This window comes from Podarcis cretensis (assembly GCF_951804945.1).
Source record: "Podarcis cretensis genome assembly, chromosome: 3".
NCBI lineage: Eukaryota > Metazoa > Chordata > Lepidosauria > Squamata > Lacertidae > Podarcis > Podarcis cretensis.
In genome coordinates this window covers 81504945-81528092 of record NC_137172.1, presented here as the reverse complement: position 1 = coordinate 81528092, position 23148 = coordinate 81504945, and the positions used below count along the sequence as shown (strand labels likewise).

The following is a 23148-nucleotide window of genomic DNA, read 5'->3' as shown; positions in this document are numbered from 1 at the left end:
TAAGGGCACACAATTATATTTGTGCTGCTGCCCTGAAACACATACTTCTGAGATTTCCCAAAAGCACAACATTCTCAAGAGATTCCATGAGATCTTTGTCTTTGAGAAAGCATTTAAAGAAATTGGATATTTATTAATTTCTAGGCCACTTTTCCACCCACACTTCTTCAAAACGGCTAGGATGAAAAAAAAAGGTGGTGGTGTTGGGGAACAACTTGTTGTATATTTATTTGGATAGGGTTGGGGCGATGTTTACAGTATTTTTCCAAGTTGCCTGTGGGTGGTGTGATGCTACACATTGCATAAAAGTTTTCGTAGGTATACTTGGCATGTGAGTTTTGTAAAGTTATTACCCATCCTGAGGGCACACTAACAGTCTAAACATCAAGGGAATATATTCATTGTAGGGGGATAAAAAGGTAATTTTAGTTAAGTCGTGACTGGAAACCTGATCCGTTTTGAAAACCAAAGAAAAGAAAAGGTGACCCACCCATGTTGTGCAAAAACACAGTTCAAAATTCCTTTTCTTTTTCCATTTATCCTCTGAGCTCCTTCTGAAAATAATGCTATTCAAAGAGCAGTGGCTAATGAACTATAGCAGTACCCCTCTTGGAAAGCACAAAAGGCTAAAATTTATTTTATTTTTTCACATTTTCAACCTACTTTTATTCCAAATGGTCATACATGTGGTACTGGACATGCGCTACCTTATCATACTACAGAAGGAGACATCTTAAACTGCTGTAGCAGTTTAAAGCAACCTTTAGCCAGTATGGTTTTTGTTCTGACCAAACTCTCATTATTTTCAGCTTTCCAACAGTAGGTCTCCACTGTATTAGGTAACGTACTTGATTATCAATACAGTGGTACCACAGGTACCACTTCAGGTTACAGATGCTTCAGGCTACAGACTCTGCTAACCCAGAAATAGTACCTCGGGTTAAGAACTTTGCTTCAGGATGAGAACAGAAATCGCGTGGCGGCAGCGCAGCGGCAGTGGATGGCCCCATTAGCTAAAGTTAAGGACAGTTTCAGCTTAAGACGGACCTCCAGAACGAATTAAGTTCTTAACCCGAGGTACCACTGTATTTGGGTGGCACCAGAATTATTGCTTTAACAAGCAAGCACTGCAAAAAAAGTTTCTACAACAAATAATTTTTGCAATCCTTTATCAAACCCATTCCAAGTAAAGAAGAAAAGTATGAACCGAAATTCTTGCAATTCCTACAACTAAGAAATAAATCTCTACAAAAATATTGACCTAATATACATTTTGCAATTTGGCTGCAAAATGGTGGAAGTGATTAGGAAGTTGTAGCCATGTATTTCCACATTCAGATATAATCAAGCTTTGAAAACAGTAAAAAGAAAAAAGAAAGAAATTTAATGGTGCTCACAGACGCTTGAACATACGCAGAAGAAATCTAATTTGCATTTCTGCATCTGTATGTTGTGGTAGGTTTTTCCCCAAAGTGGGAGACCATGAAATTTCTATGTGCAGCAGCTCTTGGCTCAGACTGTAGGTTGATCTGTATTCTGTAAAAAATAAACATGCAAATACTTTGTTTGACCTTAAGTAGGTTGCTGATTATGTGGCTGCTGATGCTGGGTATCACTTTTCCTAGCCTAAGTAAAGTCCATTTCAAGTTGTTCAGCCCAAAATCCTTTGTACTAGGGATGGAGGAGGATTTTGTCTGTTCTGTATTGTTAAGTGGAATGATCAAATTTGCAACCCCAGGACTAATGCTCAGATCAGAATGCAATCATCTTATGGATTCTGCACTACTCAGAATTTTGTGACAGATTTCCTGGCTCGAAAATGGACCAAAATACATTTAAAATGCATGTTTGGGGAGAAGGTATGTTTATAAATGCATATCTACTATTTATTTTGGGAAAGTTTTCTGCCTGTTCACTATTCATTTGGGCATCTCTAGAGAAATTAGAATCAAATGACTGTTTCTAAGATCAAGAAGCCAGTTTCTGTCTATGTTTGGATATGATTGTATGCCATTTTGAATCAAGATGGCAGAATGAGCTTTTCAAAACTGCAGTGATTTTCACCACTCATTTCAAAACTGCATTGATTTTATTATTTTTTTACTTCACGAGCAGCACTGGGAGCAATGCTTTTGGTGCTGAAATAAAATACATATTTCAATATACATTTTGAGATAAATTACAGAATGAAATACGATTTTAAAAAAATAAAATAAAAACTGCAGGATAATGCAGAAACAAGATGGAACAGACTTATGAAGAAACATATACAATATTTACATAGGTTAGAAACAGACAGATCTATCCACCCCAACTTTCTACTCCTCAGTTTAAAGGCACTTGTTCTGCTAGGTGCTTACTTTTTTTACTTATGTGTCTGGAATGACTTCCATTTTCTAAACTGGCAGTAGCCAATGTGGTGCCCACCAAATGCCGTTGAGTTCAGCCAACATAGTTAATAGTTAGGGGTGATGGGAGTTGTATCCCAACACCACCCAGAAGGCACCATGAACACCTACCCTTGTCCCAGATGTTCCCATAGCCCTGCAATTAAGTCTAGAGAAGTTACTCATTTACAAACCTTAACAGATTACCTTCAATACACACTCCTATCCTGTGTGGCCTAAAAGATAATCAAAAGCAAGGACTGCCTTGACACAACTCTTTACTGCAAGAAACAACAGGACGAATAGCAATTTACACATTTCCATTATACAAATTACAATATGTAGAACTTGAAATTAATGAGAGTTTGGGCAGGAAGCGGGATGAAGAAAAATGGATTACTGCCAATTCCACTCTATAACCGTAACTTGCTCCCCAAGTTCCATTAGCAGCCTGCAATCAAGGATGGCTGTCTCTGTTCTACTCACTGTCCAGGCTTAAGAGTTTCACCTGATTAATGAGACACTGCAAGAGTAGATTCCAAGACTTCCCATCATTTATGAATGAAGCAAGCAGCCGTTAGTCCCCTGAAGGAGGACAAAGCAAAACAGTTCCCTGTGCTACCATGGGAATACAGTAATGCACACTTTTCTAAACACATCTATGTGAAACTCTCTGCATGCCAGAACCATGCCAGTGTTCTTGCACAGGAGGTGGTGTTGATTTAAAGGAGAAGTGTATGTGCTACTGCACACCTATTACAGGATTTTTTCAATAGGATCTTGGCCATCTTGTGCCAGGGTTAAAGGATGTCTCATAAGGAGGAGGACTACAGCTATTTATCAATTTCTAAGCAGGAGCATAATTAGCATGAATGCCCAGTAATGGGGTGTCTGACATGACAATGAAAGTATACAGGCACAGCACTGCTAGCCGGTTAGGATTCCCGGGATGTTTGATTCCCAATTGAAATGATATGATTTCAAACAATAGCCCTCCCCCCCATTCTTACTGTATGGGAAGCACAAGAAGAAGAATTTCTGGCGCAACTGGAAAGTAATCACATTTAGAATTGTTGTACTGTGGGATATAACTGCAAAGCAGTGTGGTTACCCAAAAGCCAGATAAAGTTTAGTTATTCTAGGGGAAAACCCTACATCTGGGTGCACCCACACAGATACATTTTAAAAATTATTCTGTGGAAGAAAAGAGGTGATGGACTGATGGTTTAGTAACCTTTAAGATGTACTTTGAATTTCCCCCTTTTTTCTCATCTAGCTCTTGTTCCTGCCCCCTATGACTGTATACACAGCATCTAAAACCATGTTTAAAAAGAAAAACATGGCACCCCCTAAAACACATAGATATGTTTTGTTTCTCTGTGCTTGCTGGTCACCTTTCCTTTTTCAATTCAACCTGTGATGGTTGAATGTTAGTGCCAGTGATGTCAATATCTAACCGGGAGCTGCTGCTATTAAGCCAGTGTTCTGAAACAAAGCAAATGAAGGACAGAAGGGACAATCTGTAGATATCTTGGAAGAAAGGAAGGAAGGAAAACTGAGTTCAAATGAAGATGAATTTCTAGGGCCCAAGCAGAAGGATCTGCAGCACTTTTGCATGTGTTCAGTCATAAGCCTGATCCATCCTGTTTTCTGTGGACTTTTTTAAAACCACAAAAGAATTCTCATTTAACTCTTCCTCCATTCCTACCCAGGCAATATGCAGCTTCTTATACAATATTGTTTCATGGTGGGGGGCGGGGGGGGCTTCTAGATGTACAAATTAATTTCTGCTTATTCTGCACTCCCATCCCTGAACTGTATTCTCATTCTAGGAAGATATAAACTAATGATTAGAATGACAGACCAAGCTTGAATCTGTGATTCAGCAGATTCTAAGGGCTCAGAAGTACGACAATACATGTACTATTGAAAGATAGAAGCAGTCCATTATGTGTATTGATTTGCAGCACTTTGTCAGCACTAATGATGTTATCTCATTAAAAGAGATAAATGTCTTTCAGTCGAGCAAAAGCATCTGCTTCTTGCTCTCTCACAGGCTCTCCAGTGGGGCCTTCGTCTGCTGTATGTGCAACCACAACTGAAATCCAACGCAAGCCTTTAAGAGTTGCTAACCAAGTCATTTCTTTTTAATTGGGTTATATTTTTCTTTAAATGTTATCTCTATTAAAGACATTGTGTGGGCAGACCGGAGGGGCGGGTGGAGTGGGGGAAGCTGCAATGATGAGAGAAGCCTCACAAACAAATAATATAAAAAAGGTATAATTTGCAATTTCTGAACATTAGTATTAAGCTAACTCTTCAATGCAAAAAACCCCCCTACATGCTAGCAAATTTCATCAGTATAGGTCAGGCATAGGCAAACTCGGCCCTCCAGATGTTTTGAGACTACAATTCCCATCATCCCTGACCACTGGTCCTGTTAGCTAGGGATGATGGGAGTTGTAGTCCCAAAACAGCTGGAGGGCCGAGTTTGCCTATGTCTGGTATAGGTGAAATTTTAAAGAGCAACAATTATTCAGCTGATTCCCATCCAGCAATACTACCATATGCAATGCTGTATACAATGTTTTCTACTTGTTAAATAATAAAAGGTAGTAATTTACCACAATTGATGTTTTATACATAAATCCTTTGTATGTGGGGTCTTTAAAGTACACTATTAAAAAGTCTCCATTTAGTAGCATCACTGATGTTCCTCTGGAGGAAATCATTACAAGGAGGAGAACGTAAGTATTTCAATTCCATATGTTTTACCTTGATTAACAACCCAGGTGTTAACTTTCATATTCAAATACCCTGATCCTACAAGAACACTTCGTATACAGAAACATCTGCTAACTGGACAGGTGGGCAGAGCATGACTCAACTGTGGTCCCCTCTCACCAGCCATTTGCGTGGTAGGTCTTTAGCTGATTCAACATCCGATGCCCAATTTGTTGTGGGAGTAGGGGATTATTGGCTTGTTGTTGTTCTTATTTTTATTGTATATTTTGTGTTGTTGTTTTTAGTAATTTTATGTTGTGAACCACCGTGGGATCTGCGGATGAGAGGTGGTATACAAGTTTAAGAAATAATAAAAATAGTTGCAAGTAAAGTAGGAAAGACACAGCTTTCTACAAAATGCCTTGATTATGTAGATTAGTGTCAATCTACCAGGTTCCCCTCAAGTTTAACCATCCCTTTCCTAGTGTATAGAACAATTATCCTGGTTTAATTGAAATGAACTGTAAAATTGTATCATAATTTGGTGAATTTTCCATAACAAGTACCACAGATTACCAGTACCTATAATTAAGATGCATTTTTCGTGACTATCTTGATATCACACAATATTTTATTGCTATGGATACACAAACTATCTTATTTATGTACTTGTATTCTTCAAGCATTAAACCATTGAAGAGTCTCTTACTGTATCAGCAAAAGATAATTTTAAAATGAATTAACAGCCCAGTGCATTGCACTTTCAAGCTACAATTTAAACGGAACATGCCACAAAAAATTCAACTCACTGCAGTTCAAAATGAGGTTGTCTGAATGAGACACAAAAATTAGAAGTCAAAGGAAAGCTGATGATACTCCTAATATTTCACTACAGTCGTACCTTGGTTCTCGAATGTAATCTGTTCCAGAAGTCTGTTTGACTTACAAAATGTTCAAAAACCAAAATGCGGTTTCTGATTGGTGCAGGTGCCCCAGAAACAATAGCCGACAACCGCACTGGAGGTTTGGCTTCCAAAAAACGTTAAAAAACCAGAACACTTTGGCGTTTGGAAGCCAAAACATACGAATACCAAGGCATTCAAGAACTAAGGTACGATTATGTGACAAAATCAACCATAAAAACTGGAAGTTGTCACCAGCACTAGAAAATATATCCATTTATGCATCAACAAATGATAGGATTCAAAAAAGGCTTATGCAGTGAATCTGCAGGACGCTACACGAGGAAAAGATGCTTTATTTTGCTTTACTGGATTTCACTTTCCAGGCTCACAGCACATACTGGAACCATTGGTCACACTAGAGTTCTAGACAGTTGAGGAACTTAGATCAGTGGACATCTTGCTCAGGATTGCCAACTCTGACTTGCAGTGGGTTCCCAGAGTTTCAAAAAGAGGTGAAGTGGTACCTTAGGTTAAGATCTTAATTCGTTCTGGAGGTCCGTTCTTAACCTGAAGCTGTTCTTAACCTGAGGTACCACTTTAGCTAATGAGGCCTCCCGCTGCCGCCGCGCTGCTGCTGCGCTGCCACCATGCAATTTCTGTTCTCATCCTGAAGCAAAGTTCTTAACCCGAGGTACTATTTCTGGGTTAGTGGAGTCTGTAACCTGAAGCGTCTGTAACCTGTAGCATCTGTAACCCGAGATACCACTGTATTTCCCAGCTTTGTCTAGGGATGCTTGGGATTAATTTAACAGGATTTAAAACTGAAAGAGGAAGATGCGGATTATTTTTTCCAGCATAAATATTCAGTGTGTTTTATGAGCAACTAATGTGGTAGATGCAGGAGTCGAGGCAGGCCCATGATAAGTACCTGATGAGTAATAACTGATTCCAGGGCCTGGGGCATGATGAGCAGGAGAAGATGAAGGGGATTTCAAGGAACCAAGTGCTTTTATATGTATCTGGCAGGAACCAGTCTAATACTAGGATGTGATTTGTCGTGTCAATATGGTGTGGCAGTACAACTAATGTTTAATTGGAGTACTGCTTTATGTTTGATTTAAAAATACAGTATCTCAGAATATTTTAACACAGAAAAATGCCTCAAGAAAAAGAATAGCATTAGAAGGTGTTACAGAATATTCGGATTACACAGTGGTCAGCCGTATGGATAACTCGAAGATCAACAAAAGCTAAAGTATCATGGACCTCAGACATTTGGGAAATACAGGCAACACCGAACTAAACTGTGATGCTGATGTAAGCAAACAGGCAGAAAATGATTTCAGAATACAGTATGCAATACTTCAGCAAACAACTAGTCAGGTGCTAGCTAACTGATCAGACAAACTACTAGAAAAGTCAAAACATCTAGACTTTTTGCCAAGCATATAAGCTGGGGAAACAAACAACTCTGCTAAACAAATACAGTGGTACCTCGGGTTAAGTACTTAATTCGTTCTGGAGGTCCGTTCTTAACCTGAAACTGTTCTTAACCTGAAGCACCACTTTAGCTAATGGGACCTCCTGCTGCTGCTGCGCCGCCGGAGCACGATTTCTGTTCTCGTCCTGTTCTTAACCCGAGGTACTATTTCTGGGTTAGCGGAGTCTGTAACCTGAAGTGTATGCAACCTGAAGTGTATGTAACCCGAGGTACCACTGTAATAAATGCTACAAGGTTGCTATTGAGCTTAGAGCACCCTTTTCAAAACACTTATTAAAAGTACGCCCACAATGCCTGCAAATGTTGATGTTTCTGAACTTTGTATTATGTGCTACATTCCTTTTTTTCATAATCTTCCATTGCAGAACCCTAAGCAGCACGCATGGGGTTTCCTACGTGGTCCTCCATCCCTGCACTGACCAGACCTAAAACTTATCAGTGTCAGCAAACTCTCTGCACCATGTGCCTTCAGGGCATAATCCTAGGTATGACATAGGCATTAAACCTCCCCCCCCCTTTGGGGTGAGAAGGATCTAAGAAACTATTCACAAGCAGAACCCATGTCACACATTCCACTATAGGTATGGTTGGGGCATAAGAGCCTTTGTGTGGCACCCCGTCCAATGTGAAGCGGTCGGTTGCCATGAAGGAAATTATGCTTTGGAAGTCATTTGGGTTGGGAACAGATTGGTGACGGAGGCGAAAGAAAGGATTGAACATATTATGTGGACACAAGCACACCACCACCTCTTCAAATCTCTACTCCAAAGCCACTTTTTCCTAGGAAAAACAGATATTGGGCTTATGACGAATGTATCTGAGTACAACGTGTAGTTGGATCCCCAAAGAAAGAGACATTGTTATGGCTTAGCTCTTATTGGGGTGATAAACCAATGTTGAGGGTATGTTACTATAGAGTGAAGTCAGGGCTTACATGATGGAATACTCCTCTACAGAATATCCTAGCCTTCTTCCTGACACACTAGTTTTCTATGTGCAGGGATTTCTCCCCTTCTGTGTATGGAGAAGCATTCCAGCATGTGAGCCGCTACTCACAGTCTGAAGTATCAGCTTCATTAATAGGCACACTGAAAGTCAAAAATAAATCAAGAACAGATTGAATTATAATTCAACTAGCCGGGTGTCCCTGTCCTATTTTTAGAAGAAGGGGAAACAAGGAGGAAGATATGGGAGGAAGGAGATAGAACCCACTGAAACATCCTGATTCAAAGTTTATCATTACTTTATCATTCAAAGCAAAATATGAATATTAGTTTCAACAATATACACACAAAGAAATTGTTTCTGTAGATAAATATATATATTTTTCATCCAGAAAGAAAGAAAGAAAGAAAGAAAGAAAGAAAGAAAGAAAGAAAGAAACAGACTGGAATAGGTACAAGGCAAATGGGGCAGGGGACCCAACAAAACCAAATTTAAATATTCCTAGTTCCACTCTTCTTGCATATTGTACACCACCCAGTTTGCATATTTTGCTTCTATTCCAGCTACAGAATCTGGCAGATCCAAAGAATTTTAAAATCCCCAATTTCCCCAATACCTACCTCATATGAAACATTAAAACAAAGTGTTCTGATCAAATTTGAAATTGTAATTCAAAGTCTGCTTTATTACAATGGCATTCTCACTCCACCCACCCACCCACCCACCCACCACCAAACCTTTCAAATCAGTTTTGCAAACCCACCATTTAGAACGTAAATGTAGATACGCTCAGTCATGAAGACCACCACCAAAACCACCTATCTATTTTTCAGGAGTGGGGTGGCGTGCGGGGGAACACCCCCCACACCCCCGGCTCTCCGTCCTGCCATGACTGCTGCTCTATGCAGATTCAGTGTACTGAAATGCTGACTGGTTTCCCCTCCTTTTGCTGTCTTGTTAAATAATTTCTGGAAGGACCTGCCCATGTTGCTCACGTTGCATTCCAGCTCTTCCTTCCACCCCCATCCCCCACGCCACAGTCATGCTGGAGTCAAGACAAAGCAAACTCCCTATTGCATCACACAGGCAGGGTTTTCCGAACTGCGAGAGGCATTCTCTGCTTCAAAATACGCAATCCTGTCAAGTGGTTGGACTGCTACTGTGACCCACTAGTCGAAGGGAACAGCCTCCCCGCTCCACTTGGACGGACGCGTTGTGGCTTTAATTTTAAGCGAATCCCTTTGCTGTCTGTCTCCACCCTATACTGTAAACTAGACATTACCTTATACAAGAATAAATCTGCTGCATTCCACTGTCTAGCTGCTTCACTGAAGATTTCCTACACTCGCCAGCAGAGTCAACAGCAATGCACACTCTCCCACCCACCCACATCTCCTCCTCGGTTAACCCCCTCTTCCCACTCCCCCACACTTCTTTTCCACCTCCCCCCCTTCACTGCCTCGCTGTGTTTTTGTGTAAATGATCTCACATGACTCAACAAATCCATCTGCCTCAAGCAGGCCAAGTTTAGAGCCTTCCCAGGAGGGAGGGAGGGAAGAATTGCTTTGTGGAAGAGACCTGGAGCTTTGCCCTTTCTCTGGCTCAAATTACCCGCCTGTCAGGCCTGACGGATTTGGCTAAAAATAAAAGGAAGCGGGCCATGAAAAGCAGATGAATGAGCTCAGCAGTTCCTTAGATAACATGGGGCCATGGTTTTACCCCCCCAAAAGCTTCCAAAACAGGAACTTCAAATGGTGGGCAAGTAAGGGCAACGCTGCAATCCAGGCTAAGCTTCCGGTTATTAAAAAATATGACATACTGGTAATATATGGAGCACAGAAAAATGCACAAGCACACACAGAACAACAAGAAAACTGATTGGCATTGGGACTCAGCTTGTAAAAAAGAGAAAGAAAGGAAGGGAGACAGAGAGGAGGAAGAAACACTCTACAGCTTCGCCGCGGCAGACAGAGCAGGGAGGAGGAAAGTGGCATTTCTGAAGCTGACTATGACATCAGTTTCTTACTTTGTGCCAGTAAAGAGCTGAAAGTCGTTTGTGCAAGTGCGGGCCCAGAGCCCACAGTGGGTATTAAGCACTTAGCTTGGCAATGTAATGACACACTGTAGCAATCTGTAACGTGAAGCAGTCAGCAAAGCCCTAGCTCTGAAAGCTATTTCTCCTAACTATTAACCATATGTTTGGCTCCTCAGATATCCGAGCGGGTATCCCAGCTTACCATCTGGTTCCCATCCACACAAGCAACTGTAAAGCACGGAGTATTTCCCTCCAGAGCCGCATGTTCCTTTCTATGTCTGCTTTATAAAACACACACACACACACACACACACACACATACTCACAACTTCCTTTAAAAAAAACCCTTCCCAGCAAAGATTTTCTTTCATTCACCAGTCTGAAAGTAAACTTTAGCTCACAGAGTATCCCGCCAAGGTCTTTTTACTATAATTATTCAAGAATGCACTGCTGTACTGTAAACAAGGCATAGAGAGGCATTCCTGTTTGTACAAGAGATCTCGGAGGGAGCAAGTGCATACATACACCACACACACACACACACACACACACACACACAGGGATTTAAACCTGGCAGCACTGACACTTGATACAGCATGTTAAAAATAGGGTGCAGTCTCAACCGATCCAGGCATTGTCGTGGCGCCCTCTGTACACACACAGCTTTCTTGGAAATGAGTTTAAAAACAAAACAAAAACAAAAAAACCAAAACCCTAACAAAAGTGAGCTTCACTGCATTCTGACAACTTCAAAGCTGGACTGAGGGTGTAATAATTAAACAGCAATCGAACACACACAAACATCCCAATCAAATAAAATCAGATGGGTCAGAAGGATTGCTTGTGTGTTTTGAAGCTACACTTTGCCTATTGTAGAAATGTTCACTTCTCCAAGCAGTATAGCCCTGTGTAATGGCTACTTTAGGAGGAACAATGACTATCCCTTTTGTTAGCCTGGTATTATTTCAATCGCAACCAAACATTCGCTGATGAAAGCAAATTGGAATGCTCAGCAAATTTTGTACTTGCTACTCTTAAAAGCTTGAAATGTAGTCGGCCGCACACACAGTATTCAAGTAAAAATACCCTTGGACTCAATACCACATGTTCAAATATTCAAGCTTATTAAGTCAATTTCTTGTGCATGGAAATGATTTTCGGATGGGCAGCAAGCACAATTCATAAGGGGTGGTGACTGATGCGTGGCTGTAGCGGTAGCATTACAGCTGTCAGCCAAGGAAACAGCAGCCCCACTTATTTTTTTCCCATCTAGATCCTAGTTGAGTGTCTCAGAAGTACCTCCCTCCCACTGATACTAGTTTCTTGGGCACCAAGATGGGTTCAGTCATATCATTTCTATTCAAATGCCTACACACTAAACCAGGCATGGCCAAACTTGGCCCTCCAGCTGTTTTGGGACTACAATTCCCATCATCCCTGACCACTGGGTCCTGTTAGCTAGGGATGATGGGAGTTGTAGTCCCAAAACAGCTGGAGGGCCAAGTCTGGCCATGCCTGCTCTAAACCAAGGGCAGTCAATGTGTGGTGTCCTCAAAATGTTTGACTATGACTCCCACCATTCCTGACCATTGGTCACATTCATGAGAGTTGTACAGTGGTGCCCCGCAAGACGAATGCCTCACAAGACAAAAAAACTCGCTAGACGAAAGGGTTTTCCATTTTTCGAGGTGCTTCGCAAGACGAATTTCCCTATGGGCTTGCTTTGCAAGACGAAAACGTCTTGCAGATTTGCTTCCTTTTTCGTAAAACCGTTAATACCCGGGGAATCCGCGCTCCGCAAGACGAAAAAATCGCAAGACGAAGCAACTCGCAGAACGAATTAATTTCGTCTTGCGAGGTACCACTGTATTCCAAAACCTGACAATGTCTACTCTTATATCCTGCACTAAAATCTTTTAATACATGATACAAGCAAAACATTACTATGGTGTTTGCAGCATGTTTGCACTCCAGGAATTTTAACTTCCCACTAAAAGGTGTGTTGGGTTTCCAAACTACTGTACCACAAAATCATTCCTCAGCAGTATCTTCTGATCAGGCAGTGGTGGCCCACATCTATATTCCTGAGGTATACTATATTCCTCTAATGGTTATCTGAAGCTGAAGAGCATGCTGTACAACCTAGTTCTTTCACTGGTGATCAGCCTCTACAATGAAGCTGATATTACCTAGCAGTAAGAAAGCTGTATGACACTGTCTTAATAATGGGAGGAATACAGTAAAGACTTAGCCATTAAGGATCATATGTACCTAGCATTACGTACAAAACCTAAAGATATACACAATATTATAGCACAGAATGCATCTATTTTTCACTCATTCTTGAAAAGTATTCTCTATTCGTCCAAACGAAAATTGCAGGGAAAACACTAGCACTCTATAATCAGGTAGAGCTACAGTGGACATATTTTAATTAGTCTGTAAGGGGTAAAATATCATTCACTAACACTGGATGGGGGTTATTTGGCCCTCCAGATGTTTTTTGACTGCACAGTAGATCCAGCCAACAGTCAAGGATTGTGGATATTATAGCCCAGCAATCCTTGGGGCTCTCCAAGCTAAAACAATGCTAATACAAAAAAGATGAATTGCCAGACAAAAACACTATAGCACATGCATTTTATATATCAGGAAATCCTGAAGGGAAAATGTATGTAACACACTGACATCCAACAGAGGTGGGGAACCTTCTTTTTTGTGCTACAGGCCAGATCCTTATCAGATTCTAGCCTCATGGGCCAAATGACATCATGTGATTAGACACTTTGAAGTTCCAAAGTCAGAACTTCAAAGCACCATGGAGTATTTGCAAAGAGTCCAAAGCTTCAGTTTTACCTCCCATCAACTGATGTAGAGACAAAACCTGCTTTCCCTTGCCAATGGACTGCAAACTTCATTTGCACACTGTTAGCACATGTCTATATGCCCCACATATGTCAGATGCAGAGCAAGTAGACATGAATTTGGGGGAATGGCCTAACTGGATAAATTTAATCCCTGGTAGGCCAAATTTGGCCCATAGGCTGGAGGTTCCCCACATAGCAAACAATATGATGCAACAAACAACAACAAAAACTAGGATCAGCTAAACATAAAGGAAGCCAATATCAACGTTTTCAAGGTCTGTTTGAAGGCGTCAAGAGCGGAAGCTGAAAAGGACTTATGGAAAGGGCCCTTTGGCAATCACTCGTAGCCGAGTAAGATTGTCTTCCATAAACACAGTTGCATCCATAAACACACTCCATAAGTGATTGTGGAGGCCAATTCTGGATCCACACGTCCTTCCACAGTGGGGACATTGGTTTCTGGGCGGGAGTTGATCATGGTGTAGATTTGCCAAGTGTGCCTTCCTCTTAGCATGTTTCTCCCTTGCGTCCTGAGTTTGAGTGTCTTCAAAGCCCATGACACCTTTGGTAAAGGATGTTCTTCAACTGGAACGCTCGCAGGCCAGTTTCCCAGTTGTCAGTGTTTATACTACATTTTTTTAGATTTGCCTTGAGACAGTCTTTAAACCTCTTTTGTTGACCACCAGCATTACGAAAATGATCGCACAACATGGCCAGCGTTAGAGAGTGAAGAGGGCCTCTGAGAGCGGTATTTAGGGCCATCGCAGAATCATATGTTGTTACCACCATGAGCCCACATGGCAGGGAGGGACACAAATTACTTATTTTTCCTGTATTAAATATTAATACAAGCAAACAAGTTTCCAAGCCAATGCACCTTTGATTCTATAGACCCAGGAAATATGCAGCATAGTGACAAAAAGAAGTCCCTGGGGTTAAAATGAATCCACATTTCCAAACTCTGCCCCTGAGTCAAATACCACCCAGTCTTGAAATCCTGTACCAACCAGACTAACATACTTGCACATACTTGTTCTTAGGCAGCAAACAATAACCTCTTTTACACCACACAGTCATCTGAAGAAATAGGCCGAAACGTCATGGGAAAAACTAGGAAATATCTGCTGAAAAGAGTTCTCAAGATGAAGGGTGGACCTATTAATTTAAAATTATATGAAGCGTAAAAATACAGAAGAAAAGAACCTCAACAACCTTTGTTACTAGACCTCTAAACACTGCAATAAGAAAAGCCTTTTGTTGTTCTTGAGTCTTCAGAGTGGGGGAGAGAAAAGGAAAACTCGAGACGGTAGCTACTGTAGAAAATAAAATGCTCTAGAGATGCAACGCTTCTCCTTAAAATAAAATGCTTAGGGCAAAATTCATCTCTCAGAGTTACATGGTGGATCCAGAAGGAAATCTACAGCCGCTAAAATGGTTATACTTGCAGGTAGGGAAGGATAGATCCAGTCCATGCCATTCTTTTTTTATTATTATTAATTTTTAAATTAATTTTACTATACAAAATTAAAAAGAACACAACACATACTTTCTCACAAATTACATTCGTTATGGACTTCCCTCAGCTCTTCTGATAATCCTCTGTATTAGTCATTTCTTGTTGTTTAGTCGTCTTGTCGTGTACGACTCTTCGTGACCCCATGGACCAGAGCACGCCAGGCACTCCTGTCTTCCACTGCCTCTCGCAGTTTGATCAAACTCATGCTGGTAGCTTCAAGAACACCATCCAACCATCTCATCCTCTGTCGTCCCCTTCTCCTTGTGCCCTCCATCTTTCCCAACATCAGAGTCTTTTCCAGGGAGTCTTCTCTTCTCATGAGGTGGCCAAAGGATTAGAGCCTCAGCTTCACAATCTGTCCTTCCAGTGAGCACTAAGGGCTGATACATTTGATCTTCTTGCAGTCCATGGGACTCTCAAGAGTCTCCTCCAGCACCATAATTCAAAAGCATCAATTCAAAAGCGATCAGCCTTCTTTATGGTCCAGCTCTCACTTCCATACATCACTACTGGGAAAACCATAGCTTTTACTATACAGACCTTTGTTGGCAAGGTGATGTCTCTACTTTTTAAGATGCTGTCTAGGTTTGTCATTGCTTTTCTCCCAAGAAGCAGGTGTCTTTTAATTTCGTGACTGCTGTCACCATCTGCAGTGATCATGGAGCCCAAGAAAGTAAAATCTCTCACTGCCTCCATTTCTTCCCCTTCTATTTGCCAGGAGGTGATGGGACCAGTGGCCATGATCTTTGTTTTTTTGATGTTGAGCTTCAGACCATATTTTGCGCTCTCCTCTTTCACCCTCAATAAAAGGTTCTTTAATTCCTCCTCACTTTCTGCCATCAAGGTTGTGTCATCTGCATATCTGAGGTTGTTGATATTTCTTCCGGCAATCTTAATTCTGGTTTGGGATTCATCCAGCCCAGCCTTTCGCATGATGAATTCTGCATATAAGTTAAATAAGCAGGGGGACAATATACAGCCTTGCCGTACTCCTTTCCCAATTTTGAACCAATCAGTTGGTCCATATCCAGTTCTAACTGTAGCTTCTTGTCCCACATAGAGATTTCTCAGGAGACAGATGAGGTGATCAGGCACTCCCATTTCTTTAAGAACTTGCCATAGTTTACTGTGGTCGACGCAGTCAAAGGCTTTTGCATAGTCAATGAAGCAGAAGTAGATGTCTTTCTGGAACTCTCTAGCTTTCTCCATAATCCAGCGCATGTTTGCAATTTGGTCTCTGGTTCCTCTGCCTCTTCTAAATCCAGCTTGCACTTCTGGGAGTTCTCGGTCCACATACTGCTTAAGCCTGCCTTGTAGAATTTTAAGCATAACCTTGCTAGCATGTGAAATGAGTGCAATTGTGCAGCAGTTGGAGCATTCTTTGGCACTGCCTTTCTTTGGGATTGGGATGTAAACTGATCTTCTCCAATCCTCTGGCCACTGCTGAGTTTTCCAAACTTGCTGGCATATTGAGTGTAGCACCTTAACAGCATCATCTTTTAGAATTTTAAATAGTTCAGCTAGAATACCATCACTTCCACTGGCCTTGTTATTTGCAGTGCTTTCTAAGGCCCATTTGACTTCACTCTCCAGGATGTCTGGCTCAAGGTCAGCAACCACACTACCTGGGGTGTATGAGACATCCATATCTTACGCATATCTTACGCATTTCTTACGCATTTCCTAATTTTATATTGCCTTATACTATTTACCTCTCCTCCCTCTTTTCCCTTTTTTACAATATTTCTAATATTTTTTCTTCACAGAGCTTCTTGTAAACCCACAAATGATTCATCGCTGCATATACTTTTCAAATAATCCACAAATTTACTCCAGTCCTCGGTGAATTTCTGGTCCCGCCGGTTTCGGATCTTTCCTATTAGCTTATCAAGTTCTGCATAGTCCATTAATTTCATTCTCCACTCTTCCATCGTTTCAGTCCATGCCATTCTTGCATGTGTTCATTCACAAATCTGTTCTATCCCGTTTCCACATTTATTTGCATTTTTCTTAAAATCTGGATTAAAAATTTCATGAAATACTATTTAAATAAGGATTGGCTGGTCCAATCCACACATCAGTGTGGGAAAGATCAGATTAATTCACACTGGAAATAAGAAGGCAAATTCCTCAGGCATCCTTACTTGAACATAGGGATAAGAACTGGCATAAAAACAATTATTTGCTAGACAATTATCTGTGTGATTGTGGTTCGCTTTCAAGTTAAAAAGAAGTGAATGAGAGTCACAGTTCCGAAGCTGTCCCACTCTTATTCTGGGCTAGAAATGAAAATAATGAAGTTGCTTTACACTGAGATAGACAACAGTACTGTCTCTCCTGATTGGAACAAATGCTAACAAAGGGATGTGTTCTTTATTTTTTAAAATGTGCCCAAATCATTTTGGCTAAACATACCTGCGTCAATGGCTTATCTAAAATGATAATATTAACATTTATTATACAATGACTCAACCACACATTAAAAAAAATTAAAACTTAGAATGCATTATAATAACAATTGTAAGGAGTCAGAAAACGAGTGGAGGGAAATTATATAGTGTTATTTTATTGTATTTTTGGCTGAAACATGTTGGGTATCTGTGAGATTCATTTCTCTTTCTGCACATCATCATTAGATGCTTTCTCTTTTTCTCTTTCGATTGGCAGCATCTTTCCAACTTCAGAAGTTTTTCCTAGCACTACTAGTGGTGGTACTAGAAATCTTTTCAGCTGAATACTGAATCTGCGACTTTTTTCATACCAACCATAGACTTAACTCCCATATAAAAGGAAAGTTTCTCTGAGGTGAAACTCCAATGATGTTACCAACTTCAATGAAGTAAAAAGAGGGTGGGGGTGGAGGGAGAGGGAGGGAGAGGGAGAGGGAGAGGGAGAAGGAGAGGGAGAGGGAGAGGGAGAGGGAGAGGGAGAGGGAGAGGGAGAGGGAGGGAGGGAGGGAGGGAGAGGGAGAGGGAGAGGGAGAGGTCCTGGAGTCGAAAAGTAAACAAGTTTTTGCAATCTTTGCTCCAAGAGGGTTGTGAGAAAAGGATTAAGAAATCACAATAGCCAGATTTGGTGGAGTATGTTCAGTAATTACCAGTGGCAAGGGAACTGGTGATAATAGTGAAGCTATAAAGGTAAAGGGACCCCTGGCCGTTAGGTCCAGTCGCGGACGACTCTGGGGTTGCGGACCTCATCTCGCTTTACTGGCCGAGGGAGCTGGCGTTTGCCCGCAGACAGCTTCCGGGTCATGTGGCCAGCATGACTAAGCCGCTTCTGGCGAACCAGAGCAGTGCACGGAAATGCCGTTCACCTTGCTGCCAGAGCGGTACCTATTTATCTACTTGCACTTCGACATGCTTTCGAACTGCTAGGTTGGCAGGAGCAGAGACCTAGCAACAAGAGCTCACCCCGTCGCGGGGATTCGAACCGCCAACCTTCTGATCGGCCAGCCCAGTTGTCAATTGCTGCAAATGCCTTCAGGATAGCAGCCAGATGTTTTTAGAGAAGGCAGAAGGATAAGAAACCCAACCCTGCGTAGAAACAAGCTGTGACTTCTTTGCCTATCAGCAAGCCAGATCCTGAATTGTTCAATATATTGCTAAAATAAAACTACTTTAATGTTATGTCCAAACACGGCCATTGTGCTGTTGATACCTTATGCAGAATCCACAGGTTTTTTTCCAAGTTCTTCAAGTCTTTGGTGTGGAAATTTACATTTTTCTCCAGGGCCCGGTCACAATATTTTACAAAATAACATTACATACACACTGCAGCTAGTGTGCTGGCCATCGTAATTGCTGTGAAAAACACAATTTGCCTCACATCTATTTGGAGATGTGTATGACATCATGGGTGATGTGGCACAATTCCCTTTTCCTGCGTTCACATGCTCTTTTTTTCCTCTGCATTCCCAACGCTTTTTACTTATTACTTCACTGGCTGAAATTCCCTCATCTTAGTATTCCATTATGGTAATGAACATGTGGCACGTATAATTACCACTGCCCACAAAGCTACATATTCCTGAGCCAACTACACCCTACCATTACATTAGTATCTTCTATATTTCTTAAATGTGTGTAATTTAATTATTAGCATGCAACGCATTTCATCACTGTAGCATATTAGCTTTACTTGATTAAAACAGGTGAATGTTAAGTGTAGCCATGAGCTGCTTTATGTGGGATATTATAGTGCTGGAGTTGGACAGGAGCTCACGTAAGTATCACATTAAGGAAAATGTATATGCATTTCATAGCCACTTTGTGTCTTTCCAATTCATATTTAAAGGAAGCTCTGGTTTTCCTCGTAGTCATTATAATGGGGAATCTATTTTGGTTGTTGTTGTTCTTTTTCACATTACCAGATGAAATTTGCAGACATAGGAACACCTCCAGAGTGGATTGAGCCTATTAAATTGTAACCAGATGCAAGGTATTTGGGTAGGGGAAAGAACATGGAACCCTAGGAGCGAGAGAAATATCATCCTCCAAGAAAGACTCTGCTACCTCAAGGGTAGCTGGTAGGAGGTGGGCTTCTGCCCGCACCATAGTTTTTTGAAAATACAGCCTCTTTCCCAGGGGGCGAGGCAGGGGATAGGAGAGATATCTCCATTGACTTACACAAGATAAGAAATAGACCCACATAGAGAAAGAGACAGGCCCACGTGAAAAACAAAGACATTGTTTAATTGAAATGCCCTGGGGGAAATAATTGGCTGAGTTAGCTTGGGTCACTATTTTTAAAAAAAATGCAACTGGGGGGCACCCAAGTCCACAGAGCAACCAAGGGCTTTAAGAAGCTCCTTATTCTACTTGAGATGCCTTCTTATTGGCAAAATGCAATTTCACAATGAGAATTGCCTTCAAGCATTTGGGTTTGCAACTTCACCAGTGGCTGAGTGGTGGGCCGCAGCTTCGAGGTAAGCCACAAATTTCAGCTAAGCCTTAGTTAAGGCAGGAAACACCCAAGCCAACACCATCTGGAGGACATCCCATCTCAGAGACGATTCTGACATTCTTCCTAGAATCCTGACACGGCAACACTGTTTTATAATACCGTATTTTTCGCTCTATAACACGCACCTGACCATAACACGCACATCGTTTTTAGAGGAGGAAAACAAGGGAAAAAACATTCTGAATGAAACAGTGGATGTATCATTTTTGTGCTTCATGCTGTGGCCACAGACATGTGATCTGATGGTGAATTTGGGCTGACCCAATGCAAAGATCCTGAGGATCCATGTGGATCCATGCTTTTTAACCACATTTTAAGTGGGGAGGGAAGGAAAAACACAGAAGGGACAAGGAGCAGGAGAGGGGTGTGCAGAGAAGCAGCTGGCTAAGAATGCAGGAGAGGGGTAGGGAGGAAAGGAAGGCAAAAGTTTTCCCTCACCTACCCACCCAAGCCAGCCAGCTCGCGCTCTCTCTCTCTCTCTCTCCCTCCTGCATGTTTTCAGCTTTCCCCTCTGCTTGCCTGGAGGGGAGGGGCTTTCCCTGCTCTTTGTTCCGTTTGAGCAAACACAGCAAGGAAACAGAGGTGGGTGGGCAGTAAGACCCTGAGGCAGTATGCCGGAAAGCAGCCGCTTCCTCTTTTCAAGTTTCCCTTCTAGGAAACGCGCGGTTTGATTTTTGCCTGCTTTTTTTTGCCTCCCCTTGCACCAACTGGCTCCAGGGACCACACATTCGCTCAATAACACGCACAGACATTTCCCCTTCCTTTTTAGGAGAAAAAATCTGCGTGTTATAGAAGGAAAAATACGGTAATTGAAATCCAACCGTTCCCACTCAATGCCAATTCTGCAATACAAAACACAATGTTGACGCGAAATGCTTTCCAGGAATTTCATCCAATTGCCTAATAAGAGTCTCCACATCCCATTGCTTATTAAGTCTTTCCCTTGAACAAAGAAATATTTCTGTTAAATCTGTTAAAATATGGAATTTAATGTTGGAGCATTGATCTTAAGGAATTCATAATTATGTTTTTGTTTTTAAAGGATTCAACAGTTTGAAGGCTCTAGAAAATCATTAACACAAAAATTAAGGCAGGAAAATCAGTGTTGGCTAGACATGCTTCAATATTTGTTACCATAGAAACAAGACAGCAGGTTTGGGTTTTTAGTTATCCACTGCTATAAAATATTAAAACTTCTTCAAGTCTTCGCACATGCATACTACACTAAGACACTGTCAATCTGCAGCTGAAAACTGTTCTGTTTTTAATGGAATATGGCTGCATCTGTTTTTCAGTTAAACATTATTCTAAATAAAAAAATCAATGACATAAGAACACAGGAAGAAGTGCTAGAAACTCAGATATATAAACTAGGTGCCCGGTCACAAAAAAAGAATGTCTAGTTGCCATTTGGGGGCAAGAAGGCTCAAAAGTCTTATTTTTCAAATGGACTGACTGTGATGATCAGTTAAACATCTGGCTAGTTCTGATGACAACCTTGAACTAGGTTAAGAGCTTTGAGAACTTAAAAAAGAAAGCACACTTGATCCAGAGACAATCTACATATACTTGGCCTATTCTGACCTCTTTTTCTTTTCTGCTCAGGCTGCACAGAAAAAGCATTTTGGTTCCTGAAATTCATTCTGATTGTGCTTATAATGTAAAATATAACTGATAGAATTCTACAGGATGGGTTTTAGTGTGTGAAAACAGTCAAGATCCAAGGATCCTCAGCCATGCACTTCCAGATGGTGGAGATGTCTTGGTGCCATCCTGGTACCCAGGGATCTTCACTTGTTTACAAGTGGTTGAAAGCCAGGTGTAAAATACGCCTGGCACCCGGATAATTTCGAACACGGACAGGAATCTGTCTTATACTAAATCAGACCACTGGTCCATATAGCTCAGCATTGTTGTCCTTGACTAGCAATGGCTGTCCTGGGTTTCAGCAGAAGTCTATCCCAGCTCTACCTAGAACTGCCATAGATTGAACCTAGGACCTTCTGCAAGCAAAGCTATGGCTAAGGGAACTAACCTCATTCTGTTCTAATGACTTTTTTTAAAAAAAAATGTTCAAAATAGAAATAAATGACCTGAAATATTTTCAAAATTCCAGAAGAAAACATTTATGAATGAGAATAGAAATTTAGAGAAAGCAAATTATAACTCACTCAATATTTTTCAATGCAATACAGAAAATATAATAGGGATTAAAACAACTGCAATAATATTTTTAGCATTTGAATGTATAAGCCACCTTAAACCTCAAGACCTAGGGCAAATGGCATGTAACATATTACAACAAATACATTCAATATAGCTACCTCAGAGCAGTTTCAAACATTACCCGGTTGTTCAGGAGCAGGATGAACAAGTTCACCATACTTCCTGCTCTTCTGTAACAATGTCATGTTTGACACATATAACCTTTGTGAGCATAGAAAACATTAGGCTCTGTCTAGTCTGGAATTTGGCTTCCAGCAGCAATTCAGATGCATTACTTTTAAGGGTGGAGCACTTTTAAGTGATGCATAGCAAAGGGATGTGGGAACCAGCATCCACTGATAGTACCCCAGAGAGAAAAACAGATGGGAGATTTTGAGCAGAAAAAGAGCCATAGAAGAAGCAGTTCTGTTCCCCTCATCTCCTCCCCTCAAGATTGCAGTTTCTTTCAGATGCTTGTGGTGTTTAACATGCACACACACAAACAGAAGCATGAATGCCTCATATAGCTTTAGACAAGATCATTATGGCTACCCGCATATGAAGTTTGTCATATGATGCTGCTTCCTACAGAATATTATTTCCATCACATGTGAGAACCAATAGTTCTTGCATTATGAGATAGTGACCTTGGGAAATGGTTACCATTTACTTCAAGGGACTACAAATTAAACTGTGAAGCAGGCTTCATACAGTATAAGAAAGTTCTCCACAATTCCTTAGAACTCAGAGTATGGTGGCTGTTCCTTTTACTTTGTCATCACAATTGAAATACTAGGCAGGAAGTAGCCAACATGGTCCTTCAGATGTTGTATACAACTCCCATCACCCCAGCAAGCATCATAAAAGGTTAGGAATTGTGGGATTGTAGTCCACACCATCTAGAAGGAAGGCACCATGTTGTCAACCCTTGCACTAGACCTTAGATGACCCCTTTTTTGCCCAGTCGTGGAATTTACCAGCTCAGGTTGTGGAATTTGTTGAACCTCACTGGGCCCCTGATAGGACTTCTTCCACCTTCTCTTTGGCAAAGCTGTCTCAATATCACACTTCTTCCTCATTATACTTCTCACTGAATTGTGG

General features: G+C 41.2%; 1 protein-coding gene across 6 annotated transcripts in view; it reads right to left on the bottom strand.

Moving 5' to 3' along the window:
• BACH2 (BTB domain and CNC homolog 2) overlaps positions 1-23148 on the bottom strand; it is a 253179-nt gene that overhangs the window by 118041 nt on the left and 111990 nt on the right. Inside the window, exon 1 of one of the 6 annotated variants that reach the window (XM_079971085.1) lies at positions 9745-9827. The exons of the other annotated variants lie outside the window; for them this stretch is intronic. The gene's annotated coding sequence lies outside the window, so the exon portion shown is untranslated. Of the gene's footprint in view, positions 1-9744; positions 9828-23148 lie in introns of those variants that run through there. 6 annotated transcript variants of the gene reach the window in all.